We start from the raw sequence: 21,392 nt of genomic DNA on the forward strand, positions 1-21,392 counted from the left end.
CGCCTATTGCGTTAAGTGGAGCACCCGGTATATTATATTTATCAATCAAGGTGTGCTGTAGCCTGTAACCTATACGTATAAATAATATGGTAATTAAATCAAAACTATATGTACCTACACGCGCGTGTATGAATCTATATAATATACACAAATATATGGCATACACGCATAAAAAACTCGGTTTTAATTAAAACCAATCATCAATTATAGGTGGTCTCGCAGCGTAATATACGAGCGTGTGTGTGTGTGTGTGTGTGTTTGTGTGTGTGCAGGCCTATATATATATATATTATATATATATAGCTTGTTTACCAATGTTTGACGTTTATACTTTATAATATATGCATATTATTTCTGTATAGGTACACTTTGTGAGTTTTTTTTTTTTTGTCATCGGGAGCACTTCATTGTAACTGTATCGTCCCAAACGGCTATCAAAAGGGTTAGCGAGGTGGTCCGTGACTGTCACTGACTACTGCAGCAGCAGTGTGGGTGTGAGTGTGTGTGTGCGCACGCGATGATGGTGGTTTTGGCATGATGGGGTGACGCGATTTTAATCAGTGGCAGGACCGGGCGTAATGGAAAACGCAATAATTGACGCTGGCCGGACGGGTTTTTTAGGATTTCATTGACCGCACACAAAAGGTGCATGTAACCACTGTACAGTTGCAGCAGCGGTGACAGTCGTGGCCTACAATGTCGCGAATACGAGCGGCGGAGGGGCGTGGGCGTCCGTCTGCATCGCTTTCGCGGATAGTTTTGTGTGTGTGTGTGTGGGGGGTTGAGGAGATGGGTCGTCTGACGTTTGTTTTCGCGCGCGCAGCCCATTAAACCCTGATTAACATACGGCAGAACGACGCCGCGGACACATTGTGTTCGCAGTTGGCTTTTTTTTCCCCCCCCCGTCGTATTATAATAATATATTAATATATAGAGACTCGAGATAAACAAAACAAAAAATTTGATTAAAAGTTGTGTCAACAGGACCGGGAAAAGAATAAATGAAAAACAAAAAGCGTTCGCTTTTAGCTGCAGTAGTTCTGACCAGTGGCCGCCGCCGCCGCCGCCGTGTACACACGCGCACAAAGCTTTTACATAAATTATAAGAGTTAACCCTGCTGCAGTTTATTGTATGTAAAGGCCGCTGGCGGTATTGCGACGCACTGCACACACGCGTACACTTATTGTAATATCGTCATGTTGTTGCTCACTCGTGCGCACACGTATTATTACGTATACTGGCAAGGGAGGTTACAATATTCTGTAATTAAAAACGTCGATACTAATTATTTCCATTATTTTAATATCGATCGGTGGCGACTTAAAGTTTGCCGCGTTTGTCCGTACTCTCCTACCTGGAGTTGTATTCATTTAGAATGCGAAGAGAGGCGTACCTGCACTGTCGCCGAACGCCGTTGAAACAAAGCGCAAACAATACAAATGTGCGCTTAATGCATTATGTGCGTGTGCGCGGGCACACACACACACACACCTCACCGACTTGTGACCTTTTGTTAATTCTGTTGATATTTTTTTCCCCGACCTCTTTATCCGTTTTCAGGAAACACGAATCGGGGGCGTACACGTACGGAACTACAGGAAACGTTTGTGTTTACTCGGCGGTACCGGCTCAAACCGGAATAATGTATTTATGTAGAGGCGTCGCGTAAGTGCATCACGACACTTTGCAGGACACCCGACGATGACGGTGGACTCTGCCTCGTCCTTTCAAAAGGGATGGTGCAGGCGATGGGACTACCTAGTACCTATGTAGAGCCGCGGTCCTCGGCTTTTATGTACGACGGCGTTTACCGAGGGCTGCCGGAGAAACGGTCGTTTTGTAGGACTTTGGGCCGAAAATCCCTTTGTTTTTAACGTTTTACGATATAAACGTTTAATACAGCTTGGGAAGATACAATTTTATACTCACGACCCCCCCCCCCCCCAGGTACATTACTGGCGTCGGATAAGTCATTACAACATATATGTTATATTCACCCGTACAGAAACTTTGAAGGACAACGTGCTGTTACAGGATGCGCAGTACAAGACGTCGAATGAAACAATTTTATTTATGTGATAAGTTGATTGTATCCAGAAATAATAAACAGTTCTTTTATTACTTATAGGTCGTATGTGTATGGAGAAATTATAAGTATGATTTATATTTTAAAACAAATAGGAGCAAGTGAACATATTTTTGAAATTTATATTTATTTTTATATTTTACAAGGATTTCGGAAAATGTTTTGCTGTGGCGAGTTCTAAGTGTGCAGAGCGTACGTCGTACGACTGCGAGTCGGACAAAATTAAGTTTTCAGCAACTGCGCCATTGTCGAAATAGCTATTCAATCGGCCGCCCAATCATGACGGGCACGGTTATCAACGACAAATATTGTCCTGGCCAAGGTTTTTACGGCAGACAATTGGGAAAATCGCCAAGTGGACGAGTTTTCGGATTATGTGAGATTGCGGGAATTGGATCGCCACCGTACTAGTGTGGAGTAGACGTCGTGACAAGAAGAATTTAATCTTGACAAAAATCCCGTTGAAACGTATATACGTGTATTATAAGAGTATATATACTCTTGGTCCTGGTTGTAATCGAATTTACGACAAGGACCTTTTAAACATCAACTCTCGTCGAGGGAGGGTTTAAGAAGCCCCGCGAGACCCTCATTCTGTGGCCGGACAAATAGCGGTGCACGTGCATGAAAAAAATACATTTTTTTCCTCACAGCAAGAGTAGTGTTTTTAAGATTTCTTTTCCATTTTTGTTTTTTTTTTTTATTCATAAAATAATTACCTATTTGCTTAATGGCTTCAAAGGGTCCTTTTAATAAATAAATTACAAAAATAAAAAAATAAAATAAAACACTTAAAGTTGGTAATATTTTTCAAATTTAAACCCCTTTCTACTTGTATGTAAAAGTATCCAAATTGATTTACTGACGAATACGAAACTGCTTTTTGGAAAGAAAAAAAACACTATCCAATAAAGTGATAAATGCTACTTTGCCTGTTTGCCGTTTTCGAGAGGGATTTCAAGACATAAATCAGAACATTTCACATTTCTATACTTTTAAAATATTTAAAAGCTTCAAGAATAATATTATAATATAAGAAGCTACTACTTTTTAGAAATAAAGTACACTCAGTTTGCAAAAAATGTGTTACAAATATATGTTATAAAGAAATAATAATATTAAACAGATTTAGTGATATTTCGATGCAGCCTACGTACAACTCATTGACATTATATTTAATGTAAGAATAATCTAAAATATATTTAATTTTATGGTATGTTCGTAAAAAAATGTGCTCCTATTAATAATACACCTGGGTAATTAAAGATGGTTTTAATTGTGAGGGTAGTTAATACAACAGAAATTATATACTTTTGAATAGGTAGCGATAAAAAATAATTACACGATTGGCACCTATAATTAGTGTATCGTATACATGCGCATAATATAATATTAAATAAAGTTTCTCTATGTACATATTATTGTAGAACACTAATACGCGTTTTAGTTTTAATGAACATTCCTAGTAAAATAATTTGAATATTATTTTTTAAGTATAGTAAATTAATGTTTAAACGTACTAAGGTTCTGTTCGAATAAAAATGAACGCGGGAAGTTTATTTGTGTATTCGCTGTGATGTTATTTAAATAAAACTGTACTTGCTGGCAGCTAAATTGTTTAATATTATAGCGATGTAATAAACTGCCGGAGTACCTGCAGTGTGTACGATATTCAATAGCGTAAAAAACATCTTTTAAAATTGGTTGTACAGGTGATAAATAATATTTTACCCCAAGGGTTTTTTACACACACACACACACACACACACACACACACACACACACACACACACACACACACACACACACATACACACACACACACACTATCTCACACAAATGCATGCTCTTATAATGGACCCAATGGGCTGCAGCTAGTGTAATAATATAACACTGTGAGTTGTGAATTTGTGATCAATGATTTCGTACATCGTTGTGATAAAATATGTTATTAAATATAAATAAAAAGTTTTGATTTGAGAAAAACAACGGCAGTGCACCCGATAATGACGCGCTGGGAGTGTGTAGTTCAATTACACGAACCGTAATTCAAAGCGAAAAAAATATTACTCGTGTTCAAGAATAAAAAGTGTTTATTATCGCCCATGGGTCGAACGGAATTACTTTTAGAAATTTACTGTTATTACTGTCGTTGTGCTCGCAAAAGGTGCCTACGCGAAACGCAAACACTTCGAATCGCGAATGACATATTATAGGTTATAGTACCTACCGAGGTACTTGCTAAAAAAAACAGGACGTTTTTTTAAAATGTTTTTTTGTCATTCAATAATATAATATAATGTATAGACGTGCGCTCTGCATGTAATATAACAATAATAATTGTAAACGAATCGTGTTTCACAAGTGCCGCCGCCGCGTACCCACTCGGAATATAAACCGCTACCCACCCAGTTATATATTATTATTATAATAGGTGCACATCACAGGTATGTAAGTACATGCGAGCGTTTAAATTTTATTGGTTCGTAGAATGTCTGCTCCCGAGTTCTTTTTCACACCGCTCCGTATACGACCCGCTGTTTTTCAAGTCTGTGTCGTGCATACGGTTCTATAGGTAGGTACTCGTCTATATTTAGGTACATATTATTATGGTATATATCGGTAGTCGTTGGTATGTTAAATTGTATTATTATAATCGTTTTTCACACGTAGCGGGGAGGGGGGGGGGAATATGGAAGGTTTCACTGCGGGTCTCTCCTTAAGACCCGTCATCACTCCTCCCCCCCCCCACGAGACACTCATAGCGCTTAACCCTCATTTTCATTATTTACAGTGTTATCATTTTTTCCCTCGGTGCTCGAAATTTACCAAAACTCTTAATTTGTTTAGGAGAAACTGCTGCCGTTGCTCCCCCCTCCCCTCCACAACCGAGCGCCACCGATTGTGCAAGCAATATAATATAGGTAAGTGTACACATATTTTATCTTCGTCGTTAGGTTATAATTACTAAATTGTCATTCATTGTATTCTTCGTTGTACGCGTGCCTGCACAGGACCATATTATGTACGGTACACCATGTACGCGGGCCTATTGCCCAACGTCGTCGACCGACCCACAGAGATCCGCCACCCCGGTTCGTGAGGGGAGGGGGTGCGGAGACGAGAGAAACAAAAACAGAAATGAGGAAAAATAATAATAATAATAATAGTAATAATTACAATAGCACACACAACAGTTGCACGCACACCGCGGGATTCGCGTTTATTTAATTAATGCATCGGACGACAATATTAATAATAGTAATAGTATGTCAATAGCTCGCGGGGACGAGTTAAATCCCGCCGCACACACAAAGTATGTTATTATTTACATTTTGCCGTTCGGTTTCACTTTGTCACAGAGATCATTCTCAGCGCTCACCATCGCCAGTCACCCGCGGGTTTTCCGGGGCGCGGCGGTAATAATTGTAATTAATTAACAAAAAACCGAGTGCAAACGTCATCGAATCGATTATGAATGATTATGCACGGCCAGTTGGACGCTGCGCGTTGTTTGATGACCGCACGTTGTGTGTGTGTGTGTGTGTGTGCGTACAATTCAGCATTTGTTTGATGTTGTGACCTATAATATACCTATATACATATATCGTGTGTACACATATATTATTAATATCATTGTTTATATTTTTCGTCCGGCGGCCTCGGACTACAACTGTGATATTATGTCATATAGTGGCGTCTGTGTGTTTAATATTAATATTATATTATTCGCACGAGCGACCCCCAGTGTCCGGCAGTTTTCCCTCTCTGCATTCGTATGATGATTATTATGACGAAAAGTAAAATAATCATAACGATTGCACGCGATTAATGCGAGAACCAAACCACATATATACAAACCATATATACAGTTATATGGACACACACACACATACACACACACACACACACATAGATGAAGGTTTAAAAATATGTGCGCAGTGAGTATTATTTGCATTTCGCAATCGACCCACGTATACTACGAATGTCGACCATTGTCGTCATGCGTGCGTACCTATATATAAATATATATAGATCGTTATGAGAATAATACATTTTATTTTTGTTTGTTGGATTTTATATCGACCTGTAGGCACACAAATATTTCAATATAAGAAATGTGCAATAATATGATATAATTAAATGCAAATTGTCGAGGGAATAAACTCGGGCAACAACTGTTGTACTGTGCACCACAATTTACATGTCAATTATTATCAAATGCAAATAGTCTTACGATATGGTAAAAAGACAAATCCCATAAAAAAGAAAAAACATACTGGTTGACAGTTGTTGCTGTGTGTACACGGTATTGTTGTTGTGTAATACTGTCCTTAGAAGTTTCGTCTGAACTTGAAAATATGCAAAGGACATTGTTCGATTAATAACTTTGGTAACTATTGCCCCTATCTATTTTACATGCATTCATTTATTATTAATCTGTAATAAATGGATGATTTTATTCATCGTATTATACAAATATTCAGAAAGACAATAATATAACAATTAAATATGAATTACCGAGGGAATTAACTCTTGGAACTATAATACCGGGTCCAACAATAATTTACATGACAATAATACATTTCCAAATGCGAATAGTCTTAAGGTATAATATAGCTAGTTTACGATTTATGAATCAAGTGGTTTTTTTAGCATGGTTGTTTTTTGTACATTAACAATATTCTATGACTTCAAACCTCTGTAAAATAGTTATTTTATAATCTAAAAGTTATACTTTGAGACTTGAGTTATACCATTGCAATTATTAGAAGATAGATAAGTTAGATCAAAGAGATAGAGATAGATTCATTAGATTTTATGCTGTGCAGAGCTTAAACGACGAATCCATGTACTCTTGATCATCAAATACTAAATTAGCTCATCTGTTATTGAACAAAAAATTTGCTCACGCTACATATATCTCTCATCTTAAAATTAAATATTCATTTATTTATTTTTAACTCGCAGAATATTTTGAACATAGTATTATATTAATGTACGGTAGTTATAAGAAATGCATTTCAAACTACTAATTACATAGTTTCCAGATTATTTCGTACGAATATTATATTATCGTTTGTTATTTAAGATATGATTATTCCAAACACTAGTACACTTCTGTCTACTAATATAACTAAACAAAACTAACAAATATAATAAAACTAGTTATTAAAGTATGTACATTAAGTACCCAACATAATAATTTACCAATTATTGTATTTGTTAGTAAAATTTGTTTCCAATTTAATTGAAAACCTGTCCTGCTATAATATACTTTTAATTTGTATTTTTTCTTTTCATTAAAATATATGCTATTATACTATCTGATGACAATAGTACCATATCAGTTTTTATATACTATGACATTTATTTTTTAGCCACATAAACATTTGTAGACATGTTGATAAAAATATATCATTTTGAACACTTGACTTATTATTAAGGACATTTGAAATAGACCTATACACTTTTAATAGACTGAAAAAAATATAACTCGATAGCAGTCGTATTGTTGTTAATTAATGTTTAGGCAGATTGTTTTGATAACATTTATTTCAGTTTTTTTATACACCAATGAACGAGTATAGCGCTGTCAGGTTTCAACAAACTGAACTGCATTGACCAATTGAAAGTGAAAAAAAGTAAATATTATAATCATCTATTGTATTTACAATTGTATGGCTCGTATTATGTTGAAATAAATGCATTATAATGTAACGTGTATATTTGAATAGAATTATTGTACTCGCTAATGTTTAACAAATCATAAAATCAGAGCATCAACAGACACCAGAGATTAGTGAAAGAGTTGATTTTTTTTCAGAAGCCATTGTCTGCCGAACATTTTCTAAGTAAACCCACTTAGTTACTTTAATCTTTGTACTTAAGGGTTTTTGTGAAACAAAAAATTGACTGCTACAATATATAATTTCCGTTTGAAGTCTTTGTCGCGAGGCATGTGGAGGGTACAACCCTTTTGCTCCTATTGTGATCCTCGGCGTACACAAGCATCTACATATTTTGTGTTCATATATACATATAACAAATATATATATACAGGTTATATGCTTGGAGACAAATCGCATATATATTATACATAAATAATTCTCTGTGTGCGACAACGGTGCGGCCGTCACCGTGTACATGTAGCCCTAGGTTTTAATCTTCGGTCGTAAATTTTTAAATAAAACCCCTCGGGCAGCTTTCGACAATTAAAAGCTCAAACAACACCGTCGTATCCACCCCTCCCCCTCGCCACGTATTTGCACGTAGTAATTGAGCGTAGCGTACTGAAAAAATGGCAGCGTGTAGTGACGGGGGCATTCACGGCCCTTTGTGGTGATTTTAATTCTTTAAATTTCGAGCAGACTCCTCTAAACGGAATTTCATCGATCTCGAATACATCCGAACTCTTTAATCCGCACGGTGTCACACGCCGAGTTACATAAAAAAAAACCCGAACTATTGGGTTACTATCAACTATTACTATACGAGACTTTTTATTTATTGTATATTATTCGACCGCGACGAATAGGGTAGGTACCTATGATATTATGTAAATCGATATTCGAATGAGCAGCAGTACCTAACGGTAAGCGTTCTTTTTAGTATTACATACTTATTCGATTCGTCTTGCCAACAAAAAAACATGTTTTGTGTTCTATAAAAGTTTGTTTTCAATTGTTGTTTCAACTGTAATATACATATGTTTAAAACACGATTCAGTAGAATTTATAAAGAACCAAAAATATTGGTATGCGCATATGATTATATAGGTATTTCAGAAAAAAAATGTGTTAGAAATTTAAAGCATAATATATTATATGAACTTAATAGGGAGTACAATCAATTAAATTATGTATAATTTTAATTTTTAAACTTATTCTGAATTTGGTTTTATATTATTTTATCTTTATTTATAACTTCGTAAGACTGAATTATAAACTAATTGTTTATAGTTATTTCGGTTGATACCACAGTCGAAATGGGTCTTATGAGTATTACAATATCAATTTAACTACATACTTAAATCATTCTCAAATTTACTTTTAAAAGTTGAAAATATATATAAGACATAATTATCAATAAAGTAATTTTATCAAACAATAAAAAAAAGGAAAATAATTAGGTATTGTGAAAAATAAAAACAAAAATAGAAGTATATATAATGGCTATGGTTGTTAAATAATCCAATAGTTTCATTTTTTTCTGTTCTAATCAACTGGTTTTTTATACACTGTTCAAAACGTTAATTTGTTGTAAACATCTTATCCCTGTCATTTATGCACACCAATATTGTAAGAAACATAAATATACTGTTGATAAAACGACATTGCGATATTCGGCAATATTCGACACGACAGTATTAAAGGTTGAAAAAAAAATACGATCGCGTTTAATTATAATAATTGTCTCGTGCGTATGGTTTTTGTTTCTCGACGTCCGCGCGTTACGTCCTTGCTTCCAGTCCGGGGGGGGAGGGTTTTGGGAATCGTGGGAATCAGTTTCGGTGTGTTCGCCGCCGAGCAAATACAGAGCAGTGTACTTCATATTATTATACATTATGCAGACCACTGGCGCAGGGTCAACAACGCCCGGCCAGCAGCGTTATATATATATATTTATTGACGGACAGGTATTATAAACAATGTGTGCGTATGTGTACATTTCATTATATTGTATACCGAATATGCCGGGCAGGACCGTGTAATTAATTGAACCCGTCACACGTAATTCGACGAAGGGGGTCGAAAAACAGAAGCGTCGGCGGTGGCTCGGAGCCGGTCCTCCAAATCGTAGCCGAGGTGTATTGTATTATTATTATACATTATATTATTATTATTATTATTATTATTGTGCATACGGCTCGGTAATACACACGGGTGGGAATCGTGAAACAGAAATCGAATGGTCGGACGTTCCGAAATGTTATGCGCACTACGATAGATCTCAATTAGAATGATCGCGTTATGAAATTGACAGCCGATTTGTAGCCACTGTAATTCCAATTAACGACCTGTGACGCTTTTTAACCTCGACAACGTGCAGGCCGAGTGATCGCCTTGTGATGTATTATGTACCAATGTTTGCGGGGCGTTTAGTGGCGAGCTCAGCTTTTTTGAAAGAGAAGTGCATACAATTGTTGACTATTCACGGACCACGTTCCGTAGCGGTTCGTAGTACGTTCATGGTTTCATCGCTTTATGATATATTTTGTATGGCAAATAAAAGCCAAAGGGAGGATGAGGAAGGGGGGGGGGGTGGAAATGCTACCACTAACTTGAAGCCGGATCAGATTATATTATACATAGCATAAAATATAATATTATGCTCGTTATTATTTTCGAAATCGTTAGGGTTATTTATTTATTTTATATATTGACGCCTCGGGGGCATTAGCAGTATACTGCAGTACAAATTCTAATAATAGATAACGTAATAGTATTACGAGGTAAGACAATATAAGACATTATATGCATTAATATTATAGAACAGTGAGAGATACGCTTTAACGCAAAATTATGGTTAGTAGGTACGACAAACATAGAGTAGTTGGTGATTTTTTTTCAACTCAGTTAAGTTAAGTTAATATGCATTACTAAGAAAGAGATAAAAGTTAATATGCTATTTTTTTCTTGTTTACCAACTCAAAACTATATACGTAATATTATAGTATAATTCATACTATACTGCAGTATTTCATTGAAATAGAACCGGGATATATTTTGGCAAAAAATGAAACCGATTGAAATGTAATAAAATAAAATAAATTAACCTAAACTCTTAAAATGAAAATATTATTCGGTGGTTTAATGCGAATAAAAAAATAATTTGGTTTAAATAAAAAAACACGTATAATAGTATGTAACTATTCGAAAATAAAATAATATATTAATACGAGTAGGTACGTAACAAATATAAAAATACGTATTATTTTATTATAAAATAATACGTTTTATATGAAATAAATATAAAACAATCAATAAATATGAACACGGTCAATTGTGTGATTTAAAATTGATAGCGATTTACAAATGACACGTCTATTGAAACAAATACACTACATTGGGTTTTGTTATTTTGAAAAATGCTGCACTCTTCTCGCCGCTCATCAATCAAAAGTCGCAGGGTCCCTACGGAAAAGGCTGACATAGGGCTCTCGTTGACCGGAAGTACGGACGTATGCAAACCGTTTCCGGTTTCACGGGTAATTTATCTTCGTCCACCGGATCTTAATAACAGATTCGATTAATCTCGTCGCAAGCGCTATACGTATGCGATGACCGGTCCAAGTTTTCATTTTTTATTTTATTGATCGTTTCAATGGTATATTTTAAATCGAATATTCGCAGGGAAACTATTAATCAATTATATTATAATATAAAATGACGACGTACACTATTATAGTCTCGTTTTTTTTTTACGATATTGCGAAAAGATTTGCTTTTATTGATTGGATTATATGATATTATGTAAAAACAACACTAATTTAAATCCATCTTCTCGAATTGAAGAGAGTGTATAACATTAAGTATCAAATAATAATTTGTCGAGAACCAAATACGCATCAAGTACCTATATTATACCAGACTATTATACGCGTCGGGCCTCGAGCGGCGGCATAATATAATGTTGTATGCTTCTTCAAAAGAATTTTTTTAGTACACTCGTGTGATATGTAAAACAGCGAGTAAATGTGTCATACATAAATTGGATTTAGCTAAGCTTCATCGCGAATAAAATACCTGCAGTACTTATAGGTGCCCTGCAATATTTGCGACCTGCACTAAAAAACCAAACTCGTCGACTGCGAAACGATGGTACAGTTATATTGTGTGAAAAACTCGTTTTCCGGAATATTTCACTATAACTAATAATGTTAAAATAATACCGTATGCTCGAATTGAACGCCATAGAATAATGTATCATTTATTATACCTATATACAATGATAATGATGATGATAATGGTAAATGTGTTTTCCGCAGAGACGAAATCGCTAGCGGCCCAAGAGAATCAAATTTGGCTGTTTTCGGTCGGATTTTAAATACGTTATTATCAAAGCTTTGTCACGCCAAAGCACGACCGCCGTACAGCAAAGTGGTGAGGATTGTTTTACGCACTAGCGTTAATGTATACCCCCGAAAAGCGTCGCGAGTCCTCATAAACACGTCATATATTTACCGCCGTGTAAAACAATATTACTTCTCGCACTAAATATTATACACGATTCACGCCTCGATTCTTCCTTTATCCTCGTCGTCTCACTCCGCGTCCTTATACGATACTGCACACGCGATCCTTCCCCCACTCCCGTCCTTCCCTCAACACACGACTCCTCTCGCCCTCTACTCCCATCGTCCTCATTACCGCTCCTCGCCTACTCTCCGTCCGTCTCTCTCTGTCTCCCACACCCCCGCTCCTCCGCTCTGCGTCTCGCACTCTCTCGGCGTACATCTTTTTAACAGTATCATTATACGTAATTGCACCAGCTCCACATATTATTATTACGCTATACATATGTAACCCTCTCGCATTTTGCCGATTTCCTTATCCCGCACGGTTCCACGTGCTTATGCTATACACACAAATATATATATAAATGTGCACGTATAATATAACATTGCAAATCCGACGATTAATACACACACGCGCACTCGGCGACTCGGTCGTTCGTAATTTCAACCCATAAATATTCTTACCCGAAGCCGTATAACTAAAACACTTCACCGGAGAGAGCGGCAGCTATATAAGCTATCGCACGAACATTGTCGTTAATGGGCAAAACACACTCGAATATACGAGCGGCTGTAGAGTTTTGGCTCCTCCGCGTAAACCCAACGGTATATTATTATATTATATATATTATGTGTATATATATGTGTACATATAAGTGCTCGTGTCGTACACGTACTGCATAGGTAGGCGTAGTGTGTATATTTTATAATTGCTCGTCGACAAGACGAGACTTTTCCGAGCGGCAACGGTTTATCTTGTCGCGACTTGAAATATACGACGGATTCCTCTGGTGAAATATCTGGTTCGATTTTCAAATAATAAATCTAAACGTCCTGTACGGTGTTTGGTTTAAACACGACGTACGAGTATATCCAATACTACACTCGATTCGCCTCTCTGCGACGACGGTTTATTCCAAAACGGAATCGTAATTAAACTGTCAATGCGTCGGATGCACATAAATAATAATGATATCATGTTGTTCTGGCGTTCATACAGAAATGGTAAAAAAATTTACCTGACAAAGTCAAATAATATTATACAGTTTCAAAAGTACAGACAAATTAATAGTCACGTGTTAAATTTTAAATGTTTCTTTGGTATAATTAATAAACGACGAGTGAATAGAATTTCCATTTTTTTTTTAATGTTACTCATAATGATGTGCACTCATAACTCTTAACATTATATTTTGCTCATTACTCCAATATACTACGATAAGATTTCATAATAGTTTCATAATATCATTTTTTTAAAAATCAATGACGTACATGAGAAATTTAAAAAATATGGTTTAAGTCGTGTACTCGTGTTCATTTAGAATATTGGGATCTGTTATTATTACTGGGACATAGTCGATGCGATTATTTAAAAAGTGAGACCTCTAAATACTGGACACTTTCGGTCACTAAAATTGTGTCCACTCCCGGACCACTGTACGGAGGTGCCTGTCATTCGGAGGGTTCAATTTGTAGTTTGTCCCCCCCCCCCCAAACAAAAACGCCTGTTACTCGGAGTTGTCTGCTATTTAGACTTTAGAACCTTTTGGGAGATTTCACTGTATATTATTGTATGACATCATCGCGGACACTGCTCGAAAACCGGACGATCATCCGATGCGGATAAAGACCGTGGAAATGCGCTCGAATTGTTGGCCTCCGTTTCGGTAAAAATATGTTTACATAATATTGAACATAGATATCATACATGTATGATGATACGCATCGTTCGACTAACTGACGTACATGCGAAGGGTAAACGGCCCCGAGCTGAAACCCAAATCATTCGTTTCTCTATTTCTTTTTTTTCTTTTAGACGCGGAGAAAACGAAGACGCTGTGTAATACGACGTCCTCTTTTCCTATTTTTTTTTTTTTTTATTCTGTCTGCATGGAGAAAACAAGGTGAGTCCCCCGGGAAACGGACCTGCGAGGGATATAGTATAAGCGCAGAGAGTAATATTTTATAACGACGTATTGATGGCCGAGGGTCGTTTGTCGTCCGCTACTCATCCTCATATTATACGCCGGTGGTGTGTAAACACGCACGAAATATTGGGCTTATCTCGTGTGTGTGAGTGTGTGTGTGTGTGCTTGTGTGTGTGAATTTGTACGAAACGAGTTGTATCGTAATATTTGTATGGAATTCCATGGGGGATGTGTTTTATCCACCACCACCTCTCTCTCCCTCTCATTCCTCGCCGGTCAACCGATCCGAGCCACAGATTCACTCAGTCTTATCATAAAACGGACGAAGATTTATTTCACGGATATTAAAGTGTCGTTTCAAGTGCTGTTCGCTTTGCCTGCCCCCACGAACGCGCTCGCGTTTTTCTTTGACAAAACCGCTGTATATAAGTATTCAAATAACGCCGCGGCGCAATATATCAAATCGTACATTATTATCATCATCATCATCATCATCATCATCATCATTACTGTTATTGTTGAAACTATAGCTGACACAATTGTTTTACTGTATAGAATGCGTACGGATTGTTTATTATACTTCAATAACCATTATCACGGAGAACATAATAATATGTATAGGTACTTTGCAATAAATTACGAATATAATAGTAGGACGTCTCGAAGAATGTAAAATCGAATAGACAATTATAATATTAATTGACAGGCTCGAAATAAAAAAAGAAAAAAACGCTTTCATAAAAAGAGTAATGAAAATTACAATAATATTGTTCAATACCGACTACGTTTGCGGTGCGTATACGTAAGTAAACGAAGAGGAGAGGATAGCCACAATAAACACTTCAGACCGACGACGCGTTTGTGTGAATGAGTTAATTGAATTTGAAACTGAAAAAAATACTTAGCGGATTAACGGTGAAGTAATTAAAATTAAACTCTTTGAACGTTTGTAGAGAGTGTCGTTTTTAATTGGTCCGGCGGGTTCGTTGTCCGTGCTATTATTCGAATGGCTTTTAACGGACAAGTAGGTATATGCACATTATATACTCGAAAAACATATACAAGAACAACAATTTCGCCCCCTTTTCCGGGAGCGGCGAGGACTCGAGAGATGGATTGAGCCCGAACGAGACAAGTCGTGTGAAAACCAAAAAGATTAAAACACCGAGGAGAATTATTATTACCGATCGTTTGCCACACCACTCGGTGGCTCCGGAAGTGAGCGTGTACGTGTACGTTCGATTTACAATTAGTGTACAATATTATTGTGTACTACAATACTCCGTCGACTACCATAATTGCAGACATACGACGTACAGGGCGGTTGAGGGCGATTCACCAAGAGGGCTCACCCCTTTTTTCTTTTTCAATAATACAGTTATTTAAAATCTGAATGTTTTAGAATATTTTAATAGTGTTTAGATTTTAGATTAATTTTTTTTATTTATTTAGACAATATATTTAAGATTGCTTATAAAGTACCTACCTCCTATATTTTGAAGAATTAAAAAAATCGAACTCGAGTTTCCTTGGTAAATCACATTGTGTATATATATTATAGTAACTACATTTTAAGCTTCACAGTACCGAATTTTTCCTGACAAAAAATATAATAATAATAATAATAACAGACATAACGCAGTAAATTTTTAGTGAAAAAAATCACAAAGATGTTAAGTAGTACAAAAAAATAGCAAGAATTTGAAAATAATAAGGTCTTACATACGAATTTAAAGTTAAAATATTAAAAAACAGATTTTGAACGACTGCGTTATTGGAGAGAGAATGGATGAGCATGCTTGGTAAATCACCCTCTATACATATACATGTAGTAAATTATCCTTTACCAGTATTTATATACTTACAGTGTATGCATACCGTAAAGTGTTCTTAACGGGATCACAAAAACGATCGGTTTCGTTCCAGAGTGTTCGTATGGTACCAAATTTTCCCCGGCGTGCCCACCTCAAGCAATGTTACAAAAAATCTCTAGAATTGGAAAATATGATCTAAATAAAGGCAGCACTAGAACAGTGGATACTGTAATACTATATTAAAAAAATGTTAAAAATCAGATTTTGAGCGACTGCGTTGTCAAAGAAAAAAGGGGTGAGCATGCTCGTCGGTAAATCGCCCTGTATACGTACATATTATGGTGAATTATCCTCTACCAGTCGTATATACATACCGTGAAACGTCCTTAACGGGATCACAAAAACGATCTGTTTCGTTCCCGCGTGTTCACAGTGTTACCGACGCTCACGATATGATGATAATAATAATAATGATGATGATGATGATGATATACATAATGCAATATCCTTTCGGCAAAAAAAAAAAAAAATAACAAAATGCCGCCGGCCGGGTAGACAATACACACACGCGCGCGAGCACACGTATATTATACGCGTACGACAAAACACAATAGGACCGGTGTTGACAGTGAATGATGAGTCGAATTTCCTCATCGGCGTGTCCGTTTTAATTGAAAAATCATTAAGGCGACGAGCGGGTCACACGCAACAACGTTTTTTTTTTTTTTGTTTTTGTTTTACGCGCCTTTTAGTGAATAATAATAACAATAATAACATTATATAGGTATCGTCGTATTGCGGAAGGTGCGACGATACACTTTTACCGCTAAACGCGTTTTCAAAACGTTTTTAATTAATTTCAACCGACGTGCGTCTATTTTTTTACTCTCAAGACACCCATACGTGTAATAGGTGCCTGTAAAACAAACGCACCCCATGTGTACGTATTCTAACACGCGATAAAATGACATCTCACAGCCACCCCCGCCCCATCACCACCGGCTCCTCCGCCCCCCGCACGCAACCGCCCGCGGAGAACCCACTCTGCCCCGCCGCCCCCGACCAGCACCACCGCTGGCCCGGCGATCGGACCCGCAGACACACATATAACGTTTGTTCGAATTGTTCGGACAGAGTGCAATAGAAATTAATTGGTGCACACGAGTTCACGGTCCAAATACGTCGTCGCGTTGTGTACAAAACAACTGACACGACGCGGTCTCCGGTTTGACAACCGCCGCCGTTCCGGAATTTCGGGAATGCAAAAGTTTAAATGGAAACGTTAATCGACAAAACTGCGGGAATTTACGGGGGCAAAAACGACGAGGGAGGCCGGGGGGAGAGCAAAGGTTTTTCAAAGGTCGGATTTTACGGCTGCCAACGACGAATAGAATTCCCCATTTTATTTATACAATAGTTTATGGTACACGGTAGTTTGTTTTCGTGCTCGCGATTAATTAAAAACGAAATCGATATTGTTAACGCCGACGCGATGAAAAACACGTCGATGCAAATTAAATTAGAACATAATTAAATATAATTTATTAATATTCGAAAACTATATAATAATATTAATGTAATTAACATAATTGTGCTCATAGCACTACGAAAATATTGGTATGGATGAAAATACGCGATTCCATAATTCACTATGATCAGCTTTTTCGTGAGCACATAATACATTTCAGTAGGTATTTAGTATAATATACAAACAATACATTGGCATAAACGTATAATTAATATTTTGTAAATAACTGAAGCGAAATAATTATTCGTTTTCCGTTATTCGGGGCACTATATATATTTAGCCGGAATGAACTTATTTTAATATTTTATTAAGCGCGTAGAGATTCCATAAAAATAACTTTTCGAAAATTACTATTTTTTTATTAGTTAGTAAACGCATTATTAATAATAAATGTGGAATATTGGCCAAGTCAACATTTAACCACTGGTATTTATCAAACGAGTACCTACACGGAACACCACTCGTATAATATGGCATAATTTTTCTTTCAATTTTCAAAAAATGTTATAATATCATTTGTTACTGAACTCACTATAGACCATTGTCATAATAAACGTATAGCATGGCCAACATCATCGTATTATTTGTGTTTATCAAGCGAGTATTTCTTATGGATATACTGTTTTTCGAAAATTAAGTATTTAAAATAATAGATTCAAACCGGATGACAAATACAATTTTTTAACCGATTAAATACATTATACATTTCACTGCGATGCGCCCAACAATAAAGAGATAATCAACGATTTTATACGACTACAACGGACAATAAGTATAGAAGATTTGAAAAAATGACGGTTCATTGCTGAAGCACATAATATATATGTATATCGTTCTGGTGTGTGTTGACAGTTTGGTTTGCAGCGTGCAGGAATTGAAAAATTGGTCACTTCCCAGTTTTTTATCTGATCTCGGCGATATTACAAATAATAATATTACAGACGTAGTATTTCTTTCTAATCTCCAACCGTTGAGCTTAAAATATTTATTTTTATTGCAGTCGTTATTTATTCGTCTCGTACACAGAACCGGAATCTCGATATCATTACATAAATCTGACCAAATATGTTATTTACTGTATTATTACTTCGAATCGGTTTGCGAACATATATATATATATATGGAGCGTCCAGAGAAACGCATTATATACTTGGGAACAAATTACAATTAATTAATGTCGACTCACGGCGATATGGCGGCGATTTTGTCTGTAAACCGTCTGAAAAATCATAGGGTCATTTAACTCGAAAACTTGTCCTCGATAGCGGTGCAGGTATGGATGCGATAATGGAACGTGCTCGATGACTGCAGCAGTAATTATTCATATATTGTACGTATATGTAGTGACCATATACCCATAACCCTGTAAAGGTCCAGTGTGCGTTTAACCGTAACGGGATGGGAGACCGCGCGGTCGGCGGAATTGAATTTTATGCGAAAATCCGGTCGGCGGCATACCGTCATCGTCGACGGTGGGTGGGTGCCCTCCCCCGCGGCGCTTGCAGGACTCCTGTGCCGGGTCCGAGATGTATCCTCGGTGCATCCTGCAATATTGATGACGGATAATGACGTTCGGCGAGCTGCAATTATATACAAAGGCCGCCGCAGGAGCATTTCGACCGCGATAAGGCGGCCAGGCATTATTATTTGATAAACTATTCGCTCTCTGTGGGTGTGCGGGCGAACTTGGACGACGAGTGACCCGCGTAATTAATATTACGAGCCACCGAAACTTGTGCATGTCGTCAACGATTAATAATTCACGCGTTTTGCCGCAGGCCAGTCGGTTTCGTTGCATTACGTATGCACGCGGATATATTGAATTATAATCGCATACGACGATGGGTGTTTCGAGAAAAACAACGCTCGATAACTACGACTGTGCTGCGGGAAGCGGAAACCCTATCCTCCGACTCCTCTTGTGCCCGAGAGTTTACCCCCCGAATGCGACCTCTGTATTTAATGTCCCACGCGTGAGCGTTTCAGAAACAAGAGATAATATTTTCGACGTCGACCGACTGCACCCAGGTCCGGTTATGTTGCCCCCCCCTCCCGCAAAGTACTTAGCCACGAGGAAGTGAACCGGGGAAACCCGAAAGCGCAAAACGAATTTGCGCTTTTGTACCTCGGTGGTGGGTTATAAGCGCAAAAATAAATTTACTTGAAACAGACAGTGGGCTTTAAATTTCAAATTTAATTTTAAGGCACCTACTCACTATTACATCAGTTTAATATATATATATTTATTTATTCGTGATACTATTGTTTAGCTAATTTAAAATAATACTCAAAATTATAATTTTTATTTTTTTACTGTGTTTATTAGTAATTTTTTAATTTTTTCTGATATTTTGAACTAATTTCAATATCGCCGTATATGCTTGATTGAATATTCATTACAACTACTGTATTTATTTTTAGTAAAATTCACTTTTTTTTTATAAAATTGATCTGCCCTTATGGATGATTAAAAAGGTAATTTTATTTGAGCTTATGGGTTATTTATTTTTGCGCTTTTGGGTTGCGTTTGAATCATATTTTGCGTGTATAGGCTACAGCCAAAAGAAAACTCCAAAAAATTAAGTGGTTATATTGTTATTTATTTCATTATTTTGGCTTAGGTAGGTACACCCACCATTTTGATATGTTAATATGTAGCAATACTAATAGATCAAAAAAATTAAAACTACGACTCCGTGTTTATGGGCTTATTAGTGGCATTTATTCTTCTGACTCGAAACAAAATATATCACTATTTGGAAATAGTAAAACTAAAACAATTATAACTATAAATGATGACATCGATATAGCACCTAATATAAATTAGTCGGAAGTCGGTCAGCAAGTATGATATCGAACATTTCCATATAAAGTATAGACCTCTTAAAAACAAACTAAGATCACGTGTTCATGAATGATTGCTTTTTTTTAGTTATCGTGGTTTTTCGTACGACGTCGCAGTACAATATAGTCAATAAGTCAATCGTCCGCTTTGCCTCTTAAAAGCGTTGGACGCTCAGGAGCTGTGAAAAAGGTTGAAAATTAAGAACGACGTTCGCACAGTAGGGACATGTCCTCCTACAGTTGTGGGTAAATCAGATGCTGTATAGTTCTATCTCTTCGTGTATAGGCAAGCCTTTACAATCGACGGTCCCCGGATATTTTCACAGGTAAAGTGTTATGCGAGGAATGTCGCAGCAATCGGGTGGACACTCATTAATATATATTATGCATTTGTGCGTGAAATCATTTAGATCCCAATCGTAAGAGAGGTGTATAATAAATCGTGCACTATACAATAATAATGCGAGCTTTACCGCCAAAACTGTAGCTGTGTGCGCATCGTTGAACATAACTGAAAACCTGCAACGTTTTGTAACTCGAATGAGGAATAGATTTCAAAAAAAATTCGACCCAACTTCAGTGAAAACAATAGTAATATAAATACTATTTTTTCGTGCAATAATTATTATGTGAATGAATTAATATTGATACATATTGTTATATCATATATTATGCAAGCACAGCACCCTATATGCATACTTTGCTGCAGACATATAAATCTCGACTGTGACCACTACCAGTGTTTATATGTTTGTTATTTTCAAAACAAAAACTTCAATACCGATAGGTATCTAATATATATATTTCGTTTTTGCGATTTAGTCATTAATAACTATGATGTTTGTAATTTGGAAATGAAAATTCATCTTTGACTTATTAACATTATGACGATTAAAGTTTAAGCCTTATTGTATGATATCTCTGTTAAAACTAAAGTTTATTATAATATGC

Source organism: Myzus persicae, unplaced genomic scaffold (assembly GCF_001856785.1).
Source record: "Myzus persicae strain clone G006 unplaced genomic scaffold, MPER_G0061.0, whole genome shotgun sequence".
Lineage (NCBI taxonomy): Eukaryota > Metazoa > Arthropoda > Insecta > Hemiptera > Aphididae > Myzus > Myzus persicae.